Below are 24,328 nucleotides of genomic sequence, written 5' to 3' on the forward strand. Positions count from 1 at the left end.
TTTGCGGTCTAGTGGCAGCCACTCTGTTAAACGATGGTCCACCTGTTGTCTGTCATACGCATTAAGTCTCCCGCCCATGTCCATATACTTCAGTTCATATACTTCCATATGTGTCATATGTCATATACTTCATATATGTCCATATACTTCCTCCGGCTCAGTTACTGCCCCCTAATCCATGTGGCTGTTTTCCTATCAGCGTGACCCCTAGCATTCTCTGTTCAATGCCCGTTGGGTCGATTTAGGTTTCCTTTCAAGTCGTTTGGTGAGACCCCAAGTTTCTGTCCCGTTAGTCAGTACTGGAAAAACACATTGATTAAATGCAAGTGTTTTGAGTGACACAGGAAGCTACTAGCCAGGAAATCCAAATTCATACCCAAAGCAGCCGACTCCATGCTTATTCTGCGGGTAATTTTTCGTTCATGGTTTGTATCAGCAGCTATGACTTGGCCAAGGTATAGGTATTCAGCAACTGTTTCCAAGACATCATTGCCTACCTCGAAGTGATGTGCCTTGGCTTGCTGATTCGACATAACCTCAGATATTTCCGTTTATTTTAAAGCCTGCAGCCACACTTTCTGAGCACAAGTGGCAAAGCATGCGCTGCAAACCTCGGCTGCTTTCACAACAGGATAATGTCGTCTGCAAACCTCACGTGACTGATATTCCTCACTGATTCGCACCCCGGTCTTCATCCCATTATGCTTTCTGGACATACCCTCCACACAGGCTGTAAATAAGTGCGGCGATATTGTGTCCCCTTTCGGGCCACCCTTTTGTATAAAAAATTTACAAGTTCTGTGATGGAGCCGTATAGTTCCCATGCATCCGTTGCTTATATCTTTCAAGACTGAAACCAGCCTGTTCGCGTGACTGTTGAAAGTACAAAGCGGCACTTTAATTACCTTTATAAATAATTTGTAGGTAACAGAGAGAAGGCTGATGGGCCTGTCATTTTTTAAGCTCTTTGGCATCACTTTTCTTATGGAGAACTAAATTCGCATTTTTCCATGCTTTTGGCATTAAATCCCTCAAGCACTGTGAGAATAGGGCTGCAAGATTTGTTAGCACAACAGACTGAAGAGAAACGATTGAAACTGCCAAGGAACTTTCCATTCACCAAATTTTCAAGTTTGCCCACTAGCAACTACAGTCTTTATTGCATTCACATCACAGGCCACACTTCAAACTCAGAAAACAAAACTACAAGGGGCAATAAATTCATAAGTGTGAGATCTGTGATTTCAACTGCACAGAACGAATAACTCAGAAAAAAGTAAAAAAAAAGGAACACGAAAGCAAAGCACAGTAGCAGGGGAGTACAGGCACAGTGACATAAAATAAAAAGCATCTCAAAACCACTTAGCAGCAAAACAAAAAACTTGGAAACACAATAGGCAATAGACATGTGCCAACAAAAATATGAAAATAAAAGAATGCTATCCTGGCACACATTACTAAACTTTCTCTGCACATAATACTAAGACTGCACCACGTTTCTGTTCCACTTAATCTCGTTATCCAGCGATGTCTGACACTTTTAGGTACTTTGCAATGGCAAGCCAGCAGTCGTGGTTGAGCTGGTCTATTTGCGTGCCTTCCCCTGCGTGGCACTCCAGCTCATGGCAGACCACTCGGTTAATGAACAGGTAATTTCTCTGGATGTACAACCTGGCTGCTTTCACAGCTGCCTTTGCCTCAGTTTTACTCATGTCCGAAGCCCACATCACTTGCCTCAGCAACTGCGACTTGGAGCTGAAGTGCTCAAACGCCTCGGCATACGCCTTACCAGTGTTCTTCCTCAGCACGAAACGTGCGGCCTGGTGAAGGTGTGTAACGTTTCGCTGAAGAACTGCTTCGACAGTCTCAGAACAGTCATGAAGGCCATCATAAAAGAAACCGGAAGTGATAAAAGTGTTCTGAGCCAATGCCAAACACAGCGTATCCTTGCAGAATGGAGCAAACTTAACCCGACTATAAATTTCAAGCTCCCGTAAAGAATCGTTTCTTACAAGGAGTCGAAAAAACATTGCTGCCGAAGTCTCATCCATGCCGTTACAAAATACATGCAGTTGAACGACAACATTGTTGAAGGAGAGACTCTCTGCGGCAGTTGCAGCAGAGTGCAGGCTGGGAGTGTCTTCATGCAGGGTTATGTACTTCAGTGACGTGTTCTCCCGCAGTGCTTTGCATAGGTTTTCCACATGAGTACTATCACCGTTGCTAAAATAAACTGTCAGTTTCTTGAGATTACTGCTTGAGGCCACTGCATTGCAGATGGTACAGAAGGCATCCTCAGAAAAGAGCGTTGTGCAGAGCGTCAGCTCTGTAGGACACAGCGACAGATCGAGCACTGCAGATGACAAGCCTGGAGTGTCCCACTGATGCCATGCCATCTGTACGCGTTGGTAGCAGCCCAATTTGGCCAGCTCTGTTGACAGCGCTATGCTGAAAAAGATCACAAATGAGGTACACAGATTCATTGGTGTGCAAGGGAACCAAAGGCTGTCGCCTGGCAGAATACATATCACTTTTTGTGTTGCTATTCTTTAGTTGCTCAGAGAAATGCTCCATCCTTATATACTGGCACATAACGCAAGAACTCATGATTGCAGTGAAATGGGGGAAGCGTCCCTTTTGTTGCTTTGCTGAAAAAATAACAGCTCTAAACACGCGTCCTCCAATCTCGGGCAATGCAAACCGAAACTGAGGATTTTCAGACCGTTCTATGTAATAACTACCACGCACTCAAGTATTTAAACTGCCTTGTCGGGATTACCATGCCATTAGGCCTTAATACAAGCAATAAAAGGAAACATAAAAATTCGGTGTCAGTATTTCTAGGTGGACAAATCTCAACTACACACACCATATATAAAATTGAAAAGTGTCAATATGACAAAAATAGGATATGGCATTGTTTGTCAAAATTTGTAGTGCATGTTAAATTATACTAATGTAAAAGCCCCTGCCCACAGGGCCTATGAGGACAAAACCTTAAAATAGAATTTGGAGGAACTAGCCGTTGGTAACTCACTCAGCTCCTCTCTAGCCACGAAAGATAAATGCAAGAAACATTTAAAAACTTTCAAATTTCATGCTGCAGACTTCAGCAGTGATGCCCTAGGGTAATGCTAAAAGCTTAGTTATCAGCGTGTTCACTACACATTACCACTGAATTTGTACGATTAAACAAAGCTAGAAGCACCACTACAATTGCAGTCACGTTTATACAGCTAGTTTTGGTTAGCAGCTGTCAATCGCAACAGCGAAATCCCATTACATGAAAATAGCAGCCAGGAAGTGGCTAGCGAGCCATCACTACTTCATCTGCTTGATATCTACATTTGCTTTAAGTTTACGAAAAAAATCAGCATTGTTGTTTGGACAGTTTTCTAAATGAATCACACTTGTATTTCATTTTTATGCCCTCTTTAAGGGCCCTTGGGGGTCTTTGGATACATAAAAACGAGATAAAATCGAATCCTTACCTCTCACTCTTGTCCGCCTGGAAGTCACCAACCATGAGGGAACACAGCGTTCTATTCACACTCAGTACACTGCAGAGTGCGCGGAGTGCCAGAAAGCCTAAAATACTTCCACTTAGGTCTAGACATTTTAGGGCGGTGTTTGTCTGAAGTCCCTCAGACATGAGTCCGGCAGTGTGGTAATCAAGGTCAAAGTCCACTAAACACAGTGAGTGAAGCCCTTTGTTTCTTGCTAGCATGGACTTCAGTGCTAGTGCGAATACGTGGCCAGGATCAACTGAATCAGTTTCGTAAGTATCAATTGAGAAGCACCGCAGTACGTTGTTGGTTTCGAGGGCATTCAAAATGTCTATGAGAAGATGTTGATGCCCACGGAAACGAAACTCTGTGAGGGTCGTGTTTCTCCTCAGTAGGTCTCCAACTGCAGCCAGTATTTTTTCATTATTCTCCTCTTGATCTGGTCCTGAGTCCTGATCCTCCACAAGAAAAAGCTTCTCCAATGTTTCTGTGGCCTTCAGCAGTGTTGCGAAGTCTCTCAGCCCAGCTGAGCCCACGTCGCCATGAAATGACAGCTCCTTGAGCTTGTTGCATTTTAAGATGCTGCTCACAAAGATGTTAGCAATACTGCAAGAAATGGCTGTACCATACAAATGAACTGCTTTGAGGGAATCACTGTTAGTCAAAATAAGCTGGGCTAGCCTTGAGTTGAGGCTCTCGGACACTGTAAAATCACCCAGCTCAAGCTCCTCAAGCTGCTCTATGGGATGCAAGGCACTGAGAAGCACATCCCAGTGATGTGATGACATCTCAATTGAAATACTGCGCAGATTCAATGTGTTCTGGGCAACAGAATCAGGGATGGTCACCCTATCAGAGTGCAGCATGCCCTCATAAAGCTTGATTTCCTGGACACATTTATGCTTCTTTGGAAGCCACACAGCGAAGAAGAAGGAGTTATAAGGAGTGTCCAGCTCCTTAAAATCATCTGCGTTCTTTGCCTTGTATAGAAAAGAATGGAGGCACAGCACTCCCACCGTCTGCTCGGTAAGGTGAAGTTTCAGAGGGTGTAGGACCGCGTTCCATGTTGCGAGGTCTTCACAGAGCCAACAGCTGTCTTCTGAGGTAGGCACTGAGCACTCGCTCGTGAAGTCCAACATAGTCAGCTTCGTCTTCCAATGCTCCACGTTCATCTTGGATGCACGCAATGATAAGCTTGAGTCTGTGGGATTTGAAAACAAGCCAAAGCTTTAACATAATGCAGCACTGACTGAGGTAATGCGTTTCGTACAATTCTGCACTACAAGGCGGCAAAAAGTACGGTGGGTTACCTGGTATTCAGTGCTGCAGCAACCACAACATGCAAATATTTCTAATGCCTTTGCACTTTTGGGTAGTGAGAGAAAAGTGGATCACATGAACGGCATTCCTGTATGAGTGATCGATCTGACTACAGATAAGCAGGAATGGCAATTAAGACTGGTAAAATGCAGTTGCCCACATTTCTTCCTTCTTTAAAGGGCCCCTGGCTGAAAAGGTTGCAATTTCATGTGCACAATCACTAGAGTACATGTTCCTGATAATATTTACCAAATATTACACATGGTTGCAGTGAAGTAGCCATAAAAATATGCGGAAAGTATACTGAGTTTTTGTTTGCCTCTGAACCCTTGCTGCCAGCTAACAGTGGCTGTGACATGGTAACTCCATGGCTGCAGTGTAGCAGCTGCTGCGACACCATAGTACCACTATTGATGGGTTCCATCAAAAGCTGCAGCTAATTAGTGGCCGCACTGGGGTGGTTTAGGTGGCTTGCCTATTTCTCCCAATTGCACGAGCTGCGCATGGAGTTACAGGGACCCGTTATGCTTTGGGTTCACCAGAGCATTTCTTATGGTATTAGATTTGAGTTGAGTGGGCATACAATTAGGCTGAATGACAGATGCCCTAAACAGGCCCCAAGACATCTTACATCGCTTTGTTCTTACAGATTTCTTGCATCATTCTTGCAATCGGCAAAACTTCATGAACATGGCTGAAGCACGGGCTATGGCTCCTGGCTTTTTTCACAATGAACACTGCGGACTACGGCAATAGCTTAGCCGGATTTGAAGGTTCAGCAAGTGATCCACAAAAGAGGGGTAGAGATGCAAGGCCTAGGACATTTTTTGCAGGCTGAAATGCTCTGCGAGCAAGTTGGTTGCAGAGCCAGTGTCGCTACACCAGCCCCAGCTAAGTGAGTGGTGAGTGACGCAGAAGCAGCATAGTGCTGCATGCATGCATGAACCGACATAAGCAGTTGTAGCAACAGTTTGTTGAGGCTCGGCAGAATAGCACTCACGAGAAAAACAAAGTTGGGCATGTATGACGGCGGATGATAGCGCAGTGAGAAACTACATGCGGGACCGTCATTTGCAGTGCTGGTTAAAGTGGGGATCGAATAACTGCTGTAATGGTAAGCCTCAAGCTCTCTACGCGGACCGGCTTATGAGGAATCTGGCGGAGCCCTGCCGGGAAAACACTGCATGCCACAAGCACAAGGAAAATTACAATGAGTCGTTTGGCAAAACCCTATTCTAAAAGTTGTGGGCGAGCATGTTGCGCTTGAGTCCCCCTATTTTGTTCCCAAACACTGGGTTCCCCTTATCTAAAACTAATGCGAGAAGGCAGGTGAATGTGCGCCACCAGAAGTGGGTGGAGCGTATGCATCAGCTGCTGAAGAAAACCATAATGTGCTGCAACGCATAGCCAATAATGGAGAATATCTTGGAGCAACTAGGGCTTTGACAGGCAGCAGACAGACCCACAATGGACAACACACCAGGTGTTTCCGAAGTATCAAAAAAGGATCAATTAGGTTGCCAAAGATAGTGCTCGTGCTGTCACTGTAATTGAGTTAATAAGCGTGCTATTCTGCACAGATTTATCAGCACCAGCCTAAAATTTACCCACAAAATGGGATGCTACTGCTGATCAGCAAAAATGTATTTAACGTCACAAATCACATCCTGAAAAAAAAAAGTCCTCTTCGCAGTCATTGCAAGTTTGGTAAAGATGTGAGAATAATACTTCTGATGGAAAAAAACAGCGCAAAGAAACAGCACGGAAGACGAGAAAGAGACAAACACAGGCACTTTCTTCCTTGCAGTTTCTTTGCATTGTTTTTTGCCATCAGTATGAACCAACTAGCCCGTCATCACTCTACTTCTCTGTAGTCCGTAAAGTAAGTTCTCTGTTCTCTGTAAACTATGACTAAAATACTGGAGTAAAAGAAGATGGAGATGGTAACATATTACTAACATTTTTCACTTGCAAATGCCATCCTGCGATGCGAAAACGAAGATATCAGAGCTCAGCTTACTGAAACCGAATTACACCTTAAAGACTAGCTGTTCTGAGCAAGGACTGAGCATAGCAACTGGCTTTATACAAGCTTCAAAGTACATAATTGTTGGAAGTCACCAATCACTGAATTTCTTACAAGCTTCATGTTGATATAACTGAAAGGGAATGGGAAAACCTGCTTTATGTATTAAAAATCAATCTAACGTGGATTTTGCATTGTGTCTGTTACAAGAAGAGAATGGCATTTGTGTCTTGTTCATTCCTGTTGCCTAGAAAGTGTGGTCCAGTAGCACACACTCATTTTACGCACTTTTGCGTAACTTTTCATGCTTTAAGGAGTTGAAGAAATACTTTATCTTGTGTGAGTTAGTGCATATATCTGGGTAGAAAGCAGCTTGAATTTAGAAAAGTCCAGAGTACAAAAAACAGGAAAGCTGTGCTACTGACTACCAAATGCATTTTACTCAAAAGATACAAAAGTTATTCACATCTGGGATTTGATACGTACAAGTCATTGATACATACTGTAACAGTACGCTGCACCGAAATTGCTTTTCACAGCTTAAGGCCACAGATGATCAGTTGATGCATGATTCCCCAGCTTCGTTGATTGCATTGGCTTCTATAATCTCTTGTCTGAGTTTTTTTCCAGATGACCAAAATGTTATGAATGCTCACTTTGCATATGTATGCAGTCACAAAAAGGTGCCGTAAGGTGGTCGGACAGGGTTGTTTGGGAAGAGGCTGCATGTTCACATTCCCTGTTGTTTTACACAGTCAAATTTGGTTGGGGTAAACATGCCCGCATGTGAATGGGATTCAGTAAGCTCCATCTTTGCGCCATCCAGGAGGGGGTTCTTTTCGCCAACAAGCAGCTTTGCACGACTGTTCATCTAACACCGCATGGCTGTAATGCTGCGTCTGTTCCCCCTTTTTTTCAAGGGGTGGGAAAACTCGTACAGGTATGGTGAAACTGCCAGAAGCCTCGTGTTCACACGTGGCCGTGGCGTTAATAATTCTATACAGCAGCATTTCACACACAGGTCTAAGCAGGCTCTTCAGGTACCCATGTTCGGTGCACGGCCCGTCTGCTTTTTGGCACGAGACCACGAGCTAAGCGCAATGCGGCCAACCTTGAACAGCTTCGCTACAAACTCCAAGGTACCAAGGAAAGGTCCCTGTGTGTATTCCTTGAGGCAAAAAAGCCACAAAGAGGATGTCCCATTAACGGCCACTGTCTCAAAGCCTGCAACTGACGGGTGTTCCACCATTCAGTCCGGTACATCTTTTAAAGTCGCAGAGCCCCTTTCCCGCCCTTTTTCTCAACTATTTATACATTTCGGCAAAATACAGGAGGGGGGAGTATTGCACTACAAACTCGCTCGTACTGTTCTCCGAGCGGCCGCAGCATGATGTCACTTGCAACGCGCAAGATATACGGTTAAGCATTATAACGTACTTTTCGCTACAGTGCCCTTTGAGTGCACGATTGAAAAATAGTAAAAGCTCAGAAAATGAAAAAACAAAAAAAAAAACTTCGCTTAAAACGTAACCAGAGGTAATTGGCACTACCTTGAATTCCAGCGGGCGCTGGACTAGGCCCATGTAAAAATATGGGTACACACACAAACACAGCGCAGCCAGAACACTGACTAAAGGAAGGGTTGACACACACGAGCGCTGCGTATGTCAAGCAAGCTCTCTTTCGTCCGTGTTTCCTCTGCACTGTTTTCTTCTTGATCACGTCTAACCAACACGCCCAAAGAGCCGGCACTTTAGCGCAATTTATTAATGAGGGCATAATCAGCATAATTTCACTGTTTTTGCATTTTGAACTGCCGTGGGGTTCATGCAATCAATTCTCACTACAGACATAGCACGCTGCCGCCACGGGTCGACTCTTGTATGCATGTCATGACAACACGTGCATTGAACGCACGTGCACTGGGGTGCGGAAGGCACTTTGGAGGTGCAAAATTTGTACTTACCGCCAACAGTCGAGTTTTTCACGTCACTATACGGATGACGAGCTGATGAACTGTAAAGTAACTCACCGCGCTAAAAGTTTTCCTCCGCGCACACATACTTAAAGATGCATTCACCAGCATTCACAAAGGGGACCATCCAAAATAAGCCCAAAATGACTTCTTTTCCCGCTTTTCCGTTTTCCCCGCCTTATTTTCCCCTTGTAGCGGGCGGCCTCTACAGTGTGGTTTTGAGCCGCGATCCAAACAAAAAAGTAAAAATACAAAAAAAAACTTAAAATAAAATGACAAAGCAATAAAGTTTTTGGCACACACGACGTTTTTTGTTTGTTCAAACGAATCGTTGTTAGTTTGCGCCAGACCAGAATGTGCTGCCACCCAGTGAACTCAGTGCACTGGCAGCACTTTTGCGAGTAATTGAACTTGCACCGTGCACTTTTACAAGGCAACTCGAAGAGGCCTTGAATTAACCAATGGCAGCGCGTCTTGGAAGCATCGACTGGTCATCAAAACAAAAGCATCAGTGCTTCTGTGAACACTTTGCCTTGTTTGTGTGCCTGTGGAAGACGACAAAAAAGGAGAGATCGGCGACAGTCCTACTACGAAAGCAAGAGGTGGTCCTACGGCGCGTTGTGAAGCACAGCGAAGAGGTCTGTTGCATTGCCGCAGTGCGTGTCGGTAAAATTTTTGCCTTTCCGGAACTGAGGCGCGCGAAGAGTCGAAGTGCCACGAAGGATACACGCTCCAACTCTGAACGGCGTCATGCCGGGGACGAATCACGCATGCACGCGCGGACGCACGCGCACACATCACCGTCGTTCAACCGTCCAGGTTTGGCTGAATGTATGTTCTGTTCTTTTGCGTTTCCGAGTGTAGCTAAGGTAGGCATGAATAATATGTTTTGCTTAATAATGAGTCAATCACTGCTGGGCCAAGGAAGGCGCTGGCCAAAACTAGTCCCTGCAGCCGCTCACGGATTGGGGCAGTAGAAAATGCACCGCTAAAAAAAATTTGTGCAGTAAACATCCGGCCTGCACTAACAGAGCGCTAATGAAGAACCCCTGTTGCGTCAGTATAACGAAGTACCGGTACAGCTCTGCACGAGCGTACAGCCGGTTTAGTAGTAGCGCAGGATCGACGACCTGAGGGTCCGGTGAAATAAGCATCATACCCAGAAGTCGTCTCCTATGCTGTTCCCTCAAGCACGACGCAAGTTTTTTTTTTTTCTTTTTACTTTGTGACGTTCACCCCTTTGTTAACTAGCTAGCTCCGTTTTACCGACAAGCCACAGCGACTTCTGTGCGCCTTGTTCGCTGTTATCGTTTCGCCTTCACACAGGCATTCTTCGTAAGCAGAAATTCCATCTCTCCTTGACTAATGGCTGGAATCACAGCCAAGCTTTCTGTATTTCCGTTTAACTTTTTACATCAGTGCGCGCTCAGAGCTGGAAGTTGGCGCCTGTCCGGTCTACTTTGCCGCCGCCTGCGTTTTTCGTTGCGCATCAAACAGGAAGAACTACTCACCAACTAGCCCAGCAGAAAGTTCCTCTTAGGTTTGAAAGATATTTTTATGACCAAGCACTGCCAATTTAACATAACAAAAAATATGGCGTGCATGGTAATGGAATGAGTGCCACTTTTTGTTTTTCCCCTTGCTTGTTGCTTTCGTTTTCTTAAATTGTGGTATACAAAAAAAATTGAGATAATTTTTTCATTTTAGGAGTCGCATCTCTTGCGCCCTATATCTATGAATAACCTATCACATTGAAACAGCGAAACACAAGGCAATGGAGGGAAAGCCGACTGCACTACACATTTGATTTTTTATTTAAGATACGCATCCAAGCTGTGAGGATCGGCTGCAAAAGGGCCGAGAAATGTCCACTGCGCAGGCCACACAGGGTTCGCACAGGTCCTTGAAAACCCTTGAATTTAGAAGTTTCAATTTCAAGGCCTGGAAAGTCCTGGAATTTTTACATGGTCCTTGAAAAACCTTGATTTTTCCGGAGAGAACCAATGGCCCTGTCTTTGCACAAGAATTTATAAGGTGTTTGTCATGGATTTTAGGTGTTAACAAATGTAAAGAAACATTGTAACAATCACGTTTCAGTGTATTGCGTGAAATTACAAGTTTTGTGGATTGGGAGCAGGCACTTGTCAATCCAATCCATATCACGATACAATCTAGTAAAAGCCAGCTTCTGTTCTCTATCTTGCATCAAGTCTGTGGACACTTGCTCATTGCATGTTTACTGTGCCTCATACGCTCCATCTACATTTGCTTTTACGTGCAAATGGTGGACGTGTACATAGTTCATCCTGCCTTGAAGCAACACTTGCTCGATTTAATTTCAGGTGATACTCTTGCTGACAAAGCAGGAGATGTAGGCAACATTAACCAAGTTTTGAAATCAGAGAACCATTAACCAAGTTTTGCCTCAGAGAAACACAAAGAAAAAAGAAAAACCTGTAAATACCAACCATGAAATAAGAAAAATAAAGCTGGGGGAGCATTTACGAACCCGTTATCACCTATCTAGATGTGCACTAATATGCTTAGGTATTGTGCAATAAAAAACTTTTGCAATGTGTTGGAAAAGTTATAAATAATCCCAGATAAAACATTAGATGGGGACCTTGAAAATGTGTTTTCTGGTCCTTGAAAGTCCTTGAAAACCCTTGAATTTTTGCTTTTGAAGCCTGTACGAACCCTGCCACAAGAAGAAGAAAAAGAAGAGGTGACCTAGGAGTGGAGCGAAATTGCCAAAGGATTTCTGGAACCGGTACGAGCTGTCGGGGACTGGAGACGAGCCCACTGTTCCTGTAAAGGCCTACCCATGGTTCCGGACTTGCGAGTCGAGGCCCGCCAACGTGTGCGGGGCCCACAGACAACCAGAGCTCGCTTCTTCACCTGGCCGATGTTCCAGGTGTCAGCCCAGGTCAGAACTGTCACCGCCCCTGTGGTGCTGGTCTGAGCAGTACCAGCACCTTCGACTTCTTGACGGCCAACACACCGTCTCACCCTGGGTCAACGACAGCCCACTACACCCTCCACCGAGCGGCAACCAGAGCACTGAGACAGTGAGAATGTTCATGTTTCCCCCTCACTCGAACTTGCATTAGAAACATGATTGGTTGGAAACAGCGCGTTAAAACAGGATCACGAAGAAAAGAACCAGACAGGACGAGCGCTAATTTTTCATGTATAAAGGTTTCTTCTTTTTCAATAAATCTCGGTTGATAGTTAGCGCTCGTCCTGTCCGGTTCTTTTCTTCGTGATCCCGTTTTAACGCACTGTTTCCAACCAACCATGTCGCTTTACCAACTCGCCCAACTCTCCATCCCACTTGCATTAGAACTTTAGCTGTGAACCTTGTTTCTTGTTCTGCCCTATACTTCCCTTTTCACCTTTCACAATTGTAAATACAGCCCACAGTTCTCTTCCTTTTTTCCTAAGTTCCATTCTTGCGCATCGCATGCCTGCAAGGCTGAACGAACAGTAGTGGCCTTCCCATCCTTCGCATTGAGACGCCTCTCAGCATCTCCGGGACCAGGCATGTGTTGCTGCCCTTTAAAGGAGCCATGAAGACAAAATACAAGTTGGGTTTATTAGAAAGACTGCTTAGTCCCGATAACAATGATACCAATATCATCGCAATCTTCGAACAAATAACGGAGATATTGAAGAAAACGTGTGAAGCAGTCGCGACCCTCTAGCCAATTTCCCGCAACTTTTCTGTGACGTCACAAAACCTTGTTTGTGTGATTGGCGGCTGCCTAACTGAGCTGTCGCGATGACACATGACTGGACGTCTGTAATGGGGCCTCTAGTTCCATTTGACTGCATCACTTGAATGCTAACGTGCAGTTAACGCACTGAAAATTATGTTTTATAGTTAGCCCGTATCACGTCATTCTTGCTCATAACACATCACTGTGGCGCAAAATTTGAAAGCTTTTAAATACTTCTTGCTTTTTTTTCTTAAAAAAACATCTTTTGTGGCTGTAATGGGGCTGAGTGAAATACTGAATCCTAGTTCTTTCAAATTATACGAAGTTGTATTTTCTCTTCATGGCTCCTTTAAATTGAAATCGTATCTTTGATAGCTGTGTGTTTGTTGAAATCGTCTGTTTGATAGCGGTCCTGTGTGTTTCAACACCTGCCTTGTAATCCGTTCAGCACCTAACTGTTGAAACTTGCAAGTGCCATGCACTTCTTCCAGTGTTGTTGGATCCTGTAGCTAATGCTGCCACTGTTTCACCGCAAGCACAGGTCACTATTAGAAGCAGCGCAAGAGACAGGGCGAAGAAACTGACAAAGACGGGCGCTCATGGTAAGGAGTCGGTAAGGATCATGAATCCTTACCGACTCGCCCAGCTTCGCACACTTGTCCACAGGTCCCTGTTTCAGATCGCGGGCATATACATGGATTGGAGTTCATAGCTTCAACGTTGCGTGATGCGATTCGCCAAAGTACTACCCCTGCCACACTATCGTTCGAATGACATTTGAACGAAATGTCATTTGACTCAAACGTGAAGTTGTGCTGCTCCACTGGGTTTTGAGATGTCAGTCGGCTCAAGTTACATTCAAGCCAAATGAGCACCCAGAGAGACATTTTGGGGCTCTCGAATGCCATTTCTAGCACTCTCGCGCGCAGCGTTCCAACTCAGCATAAACAAGTACATTACTGGTGTACTTAAAACAAAAACAAAGTATTCTTAATTGTGGGACTTTGTTTACTTCTCATTCACTAAGTCATCACTAAGTCAGCACCAGTGCGAGCAGCGACAAACCAGTGTGGCCAGGCCGCACAAAAAACCTCGATTGCGATTCAGAATAAAGCAAAAACTGTGTCAAAGCTTATGTTATTTATGATTTGATGTCATTTTATTGCCAAAGACGGTCGCTAAATTTGATTGTTGCATTATTGTTTTAAAAACAACTCGACAGCAGCAGTGCCATGCAGCCTGACGAGCGATTGTCAAAGCTTTTAAATGCCATCAAAATTGTAGTGGAGCACGGAGGATTCTGAATGGCAGTTGAAGCTCCTCATTTGAGTCAAATGGCATTGAGTTTTAAGGGACATTCAGACCCTAGTGTAGCTGGGGCATAGCACACAGGGAAGTGCGAGGTGTGATGATTGATTGAATGAGTAAACCTTGTTCTAAACAGCTAGTGTGATGTTAGGGCACCCACCCGGTGAGACTGTACTTAGTCCACGATGCGCTGAAAGTGCATGATAACTCCTTTCTCGCTCAGTCAAAGCAAGAGATGCGACAATATTTATTTTAGCACGGTCGGCAGCCCATGCGTGTGTACGTGTGCTGTCGTCGCTGGAGGTAGAAGGCCCCGCACATGCTCAAAGTGAGGTTGAACGCAAAAGGATGATTAATAGAAGGCATGGGACAAACAGCGCTTACAGAAAAAGAAAAAACTGGCGCAAATGTAGGCACTAGTGCACGCAGGCACTAAATAAGGGATGCGTTACAAGGGCAGCACATGCGCAGGAGGTGGCCTAAAAAGCAAGTAAAAACCAACAAAGTCATACACAAAGGGGGAAGTACAAAAAAAATGGGCTGTATAAAGGAGGCCTGCATGCTAATCCTAGGTGTAGATAGCCTTAACACTAACCTCCGTATTCTGAATCCCTTCTCCGCTCAAGCCTTCAGTAGAAGAGATCCTTGAAAACACTTTTTATATGTAGAACTGCGGGATCCTCCACTCATCGGAGTGAAGGAAACATAGATGGGAGGACAGTCTCAGAATACGGCCATAAGTCCAAAAACAATAGGTGTCTAGATAGCCCTGGGGCTCATGACAATGACGCGAGCTCGATCCAGGGAGACAAGGTGCTGGTCCAACCGCTGCAAGCTTACCAGTGAACTTCTGCTAATGAAGCTTCTCACCCCCCCAGTCTCCCAAGCGTGATGCGCCTCATGCGAATTCCTGGAGACTGCCCTGAGACTCCCCTTGCGCTTTCTTAAAAATCCTCTCCCTGATGAGCCGACTGTGCCGCAGTCCCGCTACATTGCCGACCCCATCTCTGGCTTGCTGACGTCGCCTTTTTGGAAACGAGCTGCTCGCGTGCGTGCCGGACCACCTTGGTCCGATTACAATACCTTTTTCGGGGCGACGATGAAGGAAGGGATGGCAAAACGCACAAAAAAACGGAGTGACGTGGGTGGGGGAGGCAAGGAAGGAGCGACTAACAATAGCCATTCCGGCAGGGAAGCCAAAATGGTGGACGCCCAAACAAGTAAACAGATGGCCTGACCAGATGTTTGTGACAAGGTGACTGCCCTTGCTGCCCTCTCTTTCATTACGCACTGTGTGAAAAGTTTGGCGCTGGTCAGCAACTCCACACACTGCTGCGTAGTAATGCTCCGGAGTAGTGGTTCGATATGGGGTGTAGGGGCATTTTACTGTCATGAGGTGGAATGAGAAGGCAAAAAATGTTGCCGGTAACGTCAATCACTTGAAAGTTCTTTGTGACATTCAGACGGCAGAGTTTTTGTGAGCCTTCGTAAGTCCGTCCTAAGTGCCAAGAACGGTGATCGGTTAGACATGAGGCTAGTTTGCTTAAGCAGTCAACTTGCCACTTAACATTTAGGTATCACCATTTAAAAGGAATTACGTACAGCTCAGGGCCATAGCCAGAAATTTTTTTCTGAGGGAAGGAGTTCTGCCGAAGGAAACACTAAGCCTTGCTTACGCGCTGCCTGAAAAAAAATTTTGGACGGGGTTTGAACCCCCAAACCCTCCTTCTGGCTACGTCCCTGGTACACCTTAAAAGAGAATCATTGTGTGCTTCTTTGTCATGCTTAGTTGCAACAAACAGGTTAACTGATTACTACCTGCTTCCAGCTTCATAGCTAAATGTGTGTGACAAAGGCACATAAAATGTTCCTATTTCTTTAAAATGTGTTGGCTTCATACTTTTTGCTGTTTGATGTGTTCGAATGGTTTGCTCTTTTTTGTGTTCTTGATGTGGTTATTCTAGGTCTGCTTCAGTAATGCGGTTGTTGGTCTCTCTCCATTTTGTGGTGTGGAAAGCCAAAGAATGTTCAACTGTAACTAGTCCTTAATTCCAGGATGCTAATGAGTGTTGAAAGGTAATTTGCTTTTGGGACTTGCATACTAAACTGAACGTGCCATTTTTATTCCAGGATATTGATGCCCACTTCTTCAAGAAGAGCGTTGCCATGCTTTTTCTGCAAAGACATCCATAAGAACGGCCTACATGACATGCGCTAGGGCTGCCTACCTGAACAAATGAGCACTGAAATGTGTACAGCTGTGATTTACGATTCTAGTTCTAGTGCTTAATGTTAAACCTGTTTCAGCTGCAAAGTCTTCTAGTGTCCACTGTTCCCATCATGAAGTTTTTTTTTTCACTATTCAATGAATGGCTGCCTTGAAGCCTCACAATCCTCTTTCTGTACAGACTTATGTTGTACAGACCTAAAATCTGGTCTTTGCAGCTTTTAATTAGCTGCTGGGAAAAAAGTGATAACTCCGGGGAAGTTTTTTTAGTACATCAGGGGCATGGTTTTCTTTCAAAAACTACTTTTCACCACGAGTAAAGGCCTGTTCACACTTGCGACGAAGCGACGTGATTTCTGTCGTGGCAACAAAAATTGGTCGAGACCAAACGACAAAATTGATCACCAGGCGACAAAAGCGACAGAAATCGCGTAGCTTCATTGAAAGTGTGAACGGGCCTTAAATGTGGCTGCACTTTTGCCCTGCAAGTAAGCCGAGTGACCTAATGAGTAACCTTAATGATGAATACAGTGCTCTTTGTCTCCCATTCTTTCACTGTTTAGGGTTTTTTGCTATGCATCTTTCTATATTTACTACTGCCTTTTTGGCTGTTAAATGCTTGTTGATTCGAGATAAGCATCGGTGGCTTCAGCAAAGTTCTGCTAATCTAGCATAACTCTTTTATGAAATTCGCGACCCGCTAATGCATATGTGGAAGTGGTTTTGCTCTACTCGTACTGTTTAAGATGAAACATGCTATAGCATATTCTTGGTCAATAATTGAGTATTTCGCAATTGTTACATGTGAATGGCACAGCAATTGTGCGCTACATTTCAGACTATGCATGCACTCCTCCCAGCATGAAATGCACGAGCATTTCAAGCAGAAGTTTTAAATATTTCTTTTGATGTCAATCTCGGATTAAGAGCTATGAAACAGCTTCTTTTCCTGGATTACAAAACTTATTTGTAGTTTACCCAGCTGCTTGCTGCTGAATATTCCCGTTGACGTGTAACTCTGACTTGGTGAATAATGTTGGCTTTTACATTTAGTTTTTACAGCTGAGGAAGCAGCCTGCCCTATATGGTGCAAGTTTTGTTTAGCTCTTCATTTTTGTTAGTATTGGATTCCATAATTTGTTTGATTTGAAAACAAACTGCAGAAAATCTTGCGCTAGCAAAAGGAAATTCTATTTTTTTGTGGTTTTATTGCACTGTTCACTTCATAAGCTTTTGAATGCTGCGAACATGACAGTGATGTGACGAGTATATCCCTGGATATTGTACCCACCAGTTGACCTCGTGGGGAAAAAAAATTGGTTCTAAGAAAACAAGGCACGAACTTTGGAAACATAGGGGAAGTGATCATTTAGCTGACTTCAAATGACAACAGCTTTGTGAATACTTATGGTAGAGCTATAATATTTTGCAGGTACATTGTTTGGGACCCGTAGACTGCATATAAGATAAATACAGAAAATTGATTTTTTGGCAAATTTTCGGTCCTGACCAGTGTCCCCTCTTAATTGAGTTGTATATACATCTTTAAATCCAGCAAATAAACAGGGCGGCAACTACAACAGGAAGTGTATTCCTTTCACTTGTGGCAGCTGTATTGGTAGAGTTGGCATAGAATGGTTTCGTGACAGTGATGACGAGCTTTTGTGGCAGTCAGTGTTATTATTTTGGTATGCATATCAGCCTTTCCAAAATACGGCCAGACAAAGCATATAAGGAACCTGTTCTTCTACCTCTAAGTGATGCTCTACTGTTCTGACTCTATTGTTCTATCACGGGATTTACACGCAGGCCTGATCAAGGTAGAAGCCGCACCAACAGAAGAGGCTGGAGATTTCGGTGGCTGCACCACGATCCAGTTCCGGTGCCACCTCTGTCCATTTGGTACCAAGTCTCAACCAGCCTTGGTTGATCACATCAAAGGCCACAGAGGTGAGAGGCAGTTTGAATTAGCCAAATTGCTTGTCTGTATGTGTAGTGTCCGTAGTTTTCACATCATCCATGCTTGACATAAGTATGATATTTCTATTAGTGGAAAATTTGCTTAAAACCTTGAAGCACGGATTTCAGTCCAAGGAGGGGTTAAACTAGCTCACTTTTAAACGTGTAACCTTGCATGAACGTATGGGCGCATTGTAGAAGTGCAAATATTATTCCAACCCATGTCACCTTGTTTTAACCCTTTCATTGTCGGGTGTTTCTTTCCGTGATGCACCCCCAGTGTCAGCTTGGTTTCCGGAATATCAGGGAAGGAGCATAGTAATTTATTTGACTATGATAGCGTCCAAAACATAACACGTTGAAAGGAAAGAGTGTGGGTGAGAAATCGCCTTCCTTCCAGACGTTCTCAGTTTCCGTGCAAGCTTCCGGCATGACAACCCCACCGTTTCAACATCAGAATCTGACGCTGGAGAACTCGCGCCTTTTCTTCGGACGAGAAACTCTCAGAATGCGAATCCGAGCTTGGCTTGTATTCAGAAGGGAATCAAAGAACCATCGCTCATGTCGGCGTTCGAAGGCCCCGTGCGGTCAGCCATCCAGAAGGAACCGCGCGCACGGAGGGAGCACTTTCAGCAGCCTGCACAACGTACAGAAATGACGCATTGCGAAATCATGATTGCAGATAGAGATGAAAACAGTACAACATTGATACAGCAACCTCGTTTGCTGCTGACAGCGGCAAGTGAGGGCGCGGTGAAAGAGCAAAAGCCGCGATTGAGTTATGTTTCAGTCTATTGGAGAGGCTACAGCGCACTGGGCTAACCTGGTGCGCCGGAGCAGACACAGGAACAGAATGGAAAAAAAAAACCTAGAAATCCGTTGCGGATGATAGAACAACCCTTGCACCCGTAAACTAACGCGTGCCGCATGGTCACTAATTCCGAGAGAGTACAGCGCACGGAGCGACCATACCCCCCAGCAACGAAGGGTGGGCACGGTTGCTTCGTACTCTTCAATATACCGACATATGAGAGCTTTTGAGTTAAAATACAGGCTACTAGAAAGATTCAGTAGATGGGGGAAACAGTCCGGGCGCGCCAGTTTTGCGCAATGGCGCAAATTTTGTGTGCAATGACGGACCGCGCACAATGGTGCGGTACGTCAGTGCCACTGCGGAGGAGAAATTTGAAAACATACCGGCACATCAGCGACAGTGAAAGGGTTAATGTACAAGAATTACACCTTATTGGAGCTCTACGTAACCAGCCCCATTTAGATGTGGAATGATAATGCGCTATAACGGCAAAAGGTCTTTGACAAGGCATATTACCCTGACAGGGGAAGAGTGAGGATTTTGAGGTGCCACATGATTTATCAAAAGCTTTACCAGGGCCTATGTTGCAGGGCTTTATTCTTCAAGCTATGGTATTGTACATTTATTTCATAGTCCGTTTAGAAATGTTTCCTTTCCTTTCCATTATTTTGCTTAATGCTACTAGTTTTTAGGTGTATATTACTGGTAACTAAATCTCACGTGCTGTCTTTCCTGGAAATGTAATCACCACGCTTGGTAATAACCAGACTGTACTGCAGTGGGGTGGCATTTTGCTACAAAATGCGTGCTTCTTGGCCGCGATGAAAGGGGAACCCAGAATGAAGTCCACTCTCGAAGGAGTCTGCATTAACAACCTATGATAGCAGCTGTATGCATAACAGGCAAACGCACTCTTCGATCGGCGGCCCACGTAAGTGAAGAGCGGGTAATCTTTCTGTAATCTTTCTTTAGGAAAGGAGCCCTGATTCTGCTCCAGATTTCACTGAAGGACTCGTCACTGTCCATTTTGCGTAGAAGAATCATGATCCTCCTTCTTGAAGGTGCAATGACATCATTCTACTTTACTGCTTACTCGTTCATTGCTGCCTCATAACCAGTGAAGTCGTGCATTTGGACCTTGTTTCTTGCACACATTTCTGAGGAGTAGGGTGACGGGCCACTGCTACCTTTTATAAGCTGTAATACTATTACTATTTGTTCGCTCCTGTATACTAGTTAAGTGTGAACAGTATTCTCTAATCAAAGAAAGTGGTGTTCCATTTTGGGAACGTAGGTTGGGCTCGAACAGGCCGAGTGTTTCATAAAAGCTTTCATATAGATGGTCTGGCTGCATTATTATAATGTGCAGAAGCAGCTGCCTACAAAACATTCTCCAGTGCGTCATTGGAAGTATGTGCTAGCCTGTCTGTTCATAACACTTGGCTAGGAATTAAGAGCATGCATACATGATTCAGGGCGCGGGCATCGATTTTTTCTGGTCGTCCCGCCTAGTGCTTGTGCTGTAAGTTCATTGGTTGATTCCCCGATTGCTTGGCACATGTTCTAGTAGCATGTACACTATGAGGAGCATGCATTGTGGCAGCGTACATTCCTGTTTATAAGGCACATTCCGATACCGTGCTGTGGGCATGGGCAACCTCGTAGGCACGTATCACCAGGGTCCTTCTATGCTTTCACTGGCCGCAGCGCTCGTTTCACATAGGGCCAGTTCGCGCCACTACAGGCACTGTTGTGTGCCGCACGCCGCTACAATTTTTGCTCAGTTTCAGCATGCTAATGCTTGTTGCTTTAAGTCACGGCACTTTTATTTAGCTGCAACTTTTCTCCCACTAGTAAATGATAAATCACCCAATCTTTATAAACATATACGGCATAACAAAGTTGAAGTCTGGGCCTGTTGGTTGTTTTTACTGGGTTTTTTCCCTGAATATACAGCATCCTCTTCATGGGGAGGTTTTTTTTTTTTTTCACGATGCCCTTGACTTACACTTGCCATGGCTGATCACTTCACTTGTGTCCTCGCCATGAAGACAAAACAGGAGCCATGAAGACAAAACACAAGCTTGGTTCATTCAGAAGGTTGTGTCGTTAAAATCAAAGGGACACCACTTTTAATGTAAACTTCGCTCGAATAGGCAATATAATTAGGAAAAAAGGGAATGGCCATGCGACCCACTAGGTCATTTCTCGCAACAGAACCTATGATGTCATACCAGCCAGCTCTATGATTGGCGGAGGCTGGCAAAAGCAAACTCAAATTAGGCTGAGCCTATCAGCTTACTGAACGAGCTATTTGCGCTTAAATTTAGCGCACGTTCTTTTCATATCAGTAAGAATGGTTGGACAAATAGTGGAAGTTACGAAAGCACACATAAACATAGAAGTACTGATGCGTACTGCTGTTGGTACTGCGCGCACTATGCTTGGTTTAGCTGCACAGGGCTGCGGGGCTTTGGGGTTGTCCCAGACGACACTGGCCGATTTACGCAAGCAGTGTCTTACGTGACCATATTTGTTGAGCGAGCACTATGTTTTACAAAATGATTATTTTCTCCCAGAACAAAAACAAGCCAGGTTTAAATACGGTCAAAAACAAACCTAAGGCAGAAAACGGCTTGGAACGGTATGGTTGTGCCATCTAGGTTCACTAACTGTAAACAAGGCTTCGGAATCGGCTGCAGAGCGGTCGGTTCCTGGGATGTCATTGCGGACCATGAAGCATACGATTTAGCAGAAAAATCAAAATTTTAAAATAAATTGATTAATTTGTCGGTGAATAAAGCATCATTTGTATCCGGACAAGCACTGGGGATACTATAAAGCACGAAATCTTTTAAATAAAACAAACTTGTATTTTGTCTTCATGGCTCCTTTAAAGCATACTCGCCGTGTTCATGGATATTTTTTCTGTACAGTTAAAGGGCAACTGTAGTCAAGTTGTTGACAGCATAATTCTCAGCTAACTTTGCTAACTTCAGAACACTGCATTTCAAACAAAAACACATGTGACACAAAGATTGGCATTTCCAAACTAAAACAAAATGAAAAAAGGGGGGCCACCTTTGCAGTTGAGATGTGAAGACTGCGTAAACAGCAGAGCTGGTATTGTTCACTAGCTTTAACTGGCTCTTCATTAATCTGCCCCCTTCTTAAGATGATGATGGTTCAAATCGAAGCTTTCTCCACGCAACCTGAGTTAAATAAAAGTCCCCGATCCACCCTTCTAAGGTTCAAAATCCAAACTGCCAAAGTCCGAAGCCAAAGTCAACTTTAAATCAGCCAAAGTCTAAAGCCAGTGCCTGCGCTACGAACCCAAAGGAATCGCTCAGCGCCTGCATGGGATGATATCTCAATCGGATATATGCCGGTTTCATACCGCAGGAGACCCAGGTTAGATTGTGACCACAGAAAGCGTTTTTCTTTTTTTCTTTCCAATTGGCTGCACATGTTATTCTTCCCCGCCGCTGCCAACCCCATACCTGTCAGGCTTTTGGGGTGGCTCACTGGTGAGGTTGACGGTATTCTTTTAGGGGCAAAGCCTCTTAGGGGCTGGGGCTGTTGGTGTCTTCTGTCGTCGTCGTCGCAATCGTCGTTCGTCTCATGTAGTCACAGTACTAAAACACCGGGAAACTTGTTTACGCCTCGCGCTAGAACGTAACACGTACTAAAAAAGCACCGGGACACTCGTTTACACCTCATGCTAGAGAGCTCCGTGCTTCAACGACACAGGACTTTTACAGCAAAGCTGTATACCTCTACCCCCAGTGGTTTCATCCCCGTTGGAAAAAACGCCAAGGTGCCAAGAATACACTTCTACACAGCATGCCTCTCCCCTCCGCAGGTTTTAAGGTTTTACGTTAGCGGAGATGGCCCGGGATTTTTTCTTGAGGGACGCACTCTGATCATTCGCTTTTGGGCTTCTTGTCACCTCTCCACTTCCCCTCGCATTTCTTGGCCTAGCATTGTCCTCCACTCCACTTTGCCAGTGATGATAGTTTTCTGTTAACAATCTGCACGGACAGAGCTCAAGCTTAAACAGCTCCGCTGTTAAAAGCAGCCATGACCCGCGGCTGGACGTGACGCAGGTGATTGAACGGAAGCAGGCACACCAGTTACAGTGGCCATTCACAGCCGTCTCATAATGTGTGTGGTAGCGTCGTTTTTTGCACCGTTATTTGCACAAAAGAACTTTTGCTAACATATTGCCAAGGCTAATCGAGTTAAACGAATTCCGACATCGTGTTGCTGTCATCCGAGTTGAAGTAGGCCACCCGGCGGACATTTTTGCATCAGAATACCTGCCTGCCAGAGCAGCGGTCCTTGGCATTGCAAGTAATAAAGGTCCACATTTACTGTTTGCTCTTATGATTTCGAAAAGCAGTTTTGGTTATCCAGTGCCTTGGCTGTCATCTCGCTTTGTTTGAGTGGAACAAACCGTGCGTGGACGGCGACCAATCACAAACTGCTTTTACTATGTCTTTACGTGCAAATAGCTTTGTGATTATATGCCCACTAACTTTCAACTTGCTTTACATCGAGGATCAAATTGTAAAATTGGTTTGAAACCGTATGTCAGCTTCCACAGTTACATGGTGCAATAAAGCACGAAAAATGTGACCTATGTAGTGCTGTTTGCTACTTTCACCAGGGACATGTGCAGATTGATAACAATTTACTTTCAGGAAAACTAATCCTCTACAAAAGTAATTTATCTTCCACTAGAAAAAAAAATAATGGAGTTTATCATTTAGGAAAGGAGCAGTTTCCTAAGCTTTCGAATTTCGCAAAGACAACGGCCAATGTTTGTGAGGGGATATTTCTTGCCAGGAGAAAGGCTGATTTTGGCTCATTTAGCGTGTGAGGAAATACACCCAAATGGCTATACGCCTCGAGATTCGCGATCGCTGCGCCGCCTGCCGCCGCTTCTCCGCGGCGTTAGCGGGATTAGCGCTGCGTGGCTGATAGCTGGTCATGCAGTGTTTTGGTTCTCTTTCGCTTCTCTTTGCCTTTGCGCGCACTAAACAACTTGTTATGGTGACGTCTGTAAGCTAACTGAATGTTTAGGGCACTTAAAAAAACAGCTGCGTCTTGGTAGAGCGCTCTAACGCCAACAAGAGCTACCCGGGGAGGCGGTTCTGCGCGCGTCTTGGCCGCTCTTGCGGGCGTCGGCGACGGCAGCAGCATATCACCGCTGTCACCTTCGAACACGTCAGCACAAGTGAATTCTATTTATTGCCGCTTCGTTTAGACCTGATATTGGCACTGTAAGAGGTTGGTTCGTTTTGCAGCGCAGACAACAAATGCGGCTTTGCTTCGAATATGTACGTCGTAGAAAAATATGTTTCGGGGATGTGATAACCCAATAGCTGACAAAAACTTGTGCCTTTTATGGGAATATAAGCCACGCGAAAATGTTAAGTAGACTCAAGGGCTGTGCATTGTCAGATATGTGC

The 24,328-nt window shown here is 44.7% G+C and overlaps 2 long non-coding RNA genes across 2 annotated transcripts in view; one reads left to right on the plus strand and one right to left on the minus strand.

Annotated features, from left to right (window-relative positions):
• Nucleotides 1–944: 944 nt before the first annotated feature.
• On the minus strand, nt 945–8,932 carry LOC144159164 (uncharacterized). Its single transcript, XR_013320260.1, has 3 exons — nt 8,819–8,932; nt 3,492–4,707; nt 945–2,448 (listed from the first exon to the last, which is right to left on the minus strand). It is a non-coding gene; the product is annotated as an uncharacterized LOC144159164 (long non-coding RNA).
• Nucleotides 8,933–9,271: 339 nt separating this feature from the next.
• The window catches only part of LOC144159165 (uncharacterized), a 35,199-nt gene continuing 20,142 nt past the window's right edge, over nt 9,272–24,328 (plus strand). The window contains exons 1-3 of the long non-coding RNA XR_013320261.1: nt 9,272–9,658; nt 11,514–11,895; nt 17,891–18,031. This is a non-coding gene — a long non-coding RNA (uncharacterized LOC144159165). The remainder of the gene's footprint in view (nt 9,659–11,513; nt 11,896–17,890; nt 18,032–24,328) is intronic.

This window comes from Haemaphysalis longicornis, unplaced genomic scaffold, assembly GCF_048455015.1.
Source record: "Haemaphysalis longicornis isolate Haplotype H1 unplaced genomic scaffold, Haemaphysalis longicornis Haplotype H1 scaffold_10, whole genome shotgun sequence".
Lineage (NCBI taxonomy): Eukaryota > Metazoa > Arthropoda > Arachnida > Ixodida > Ixodidae > Haemaphysalis > Haemaphysalis longicornis.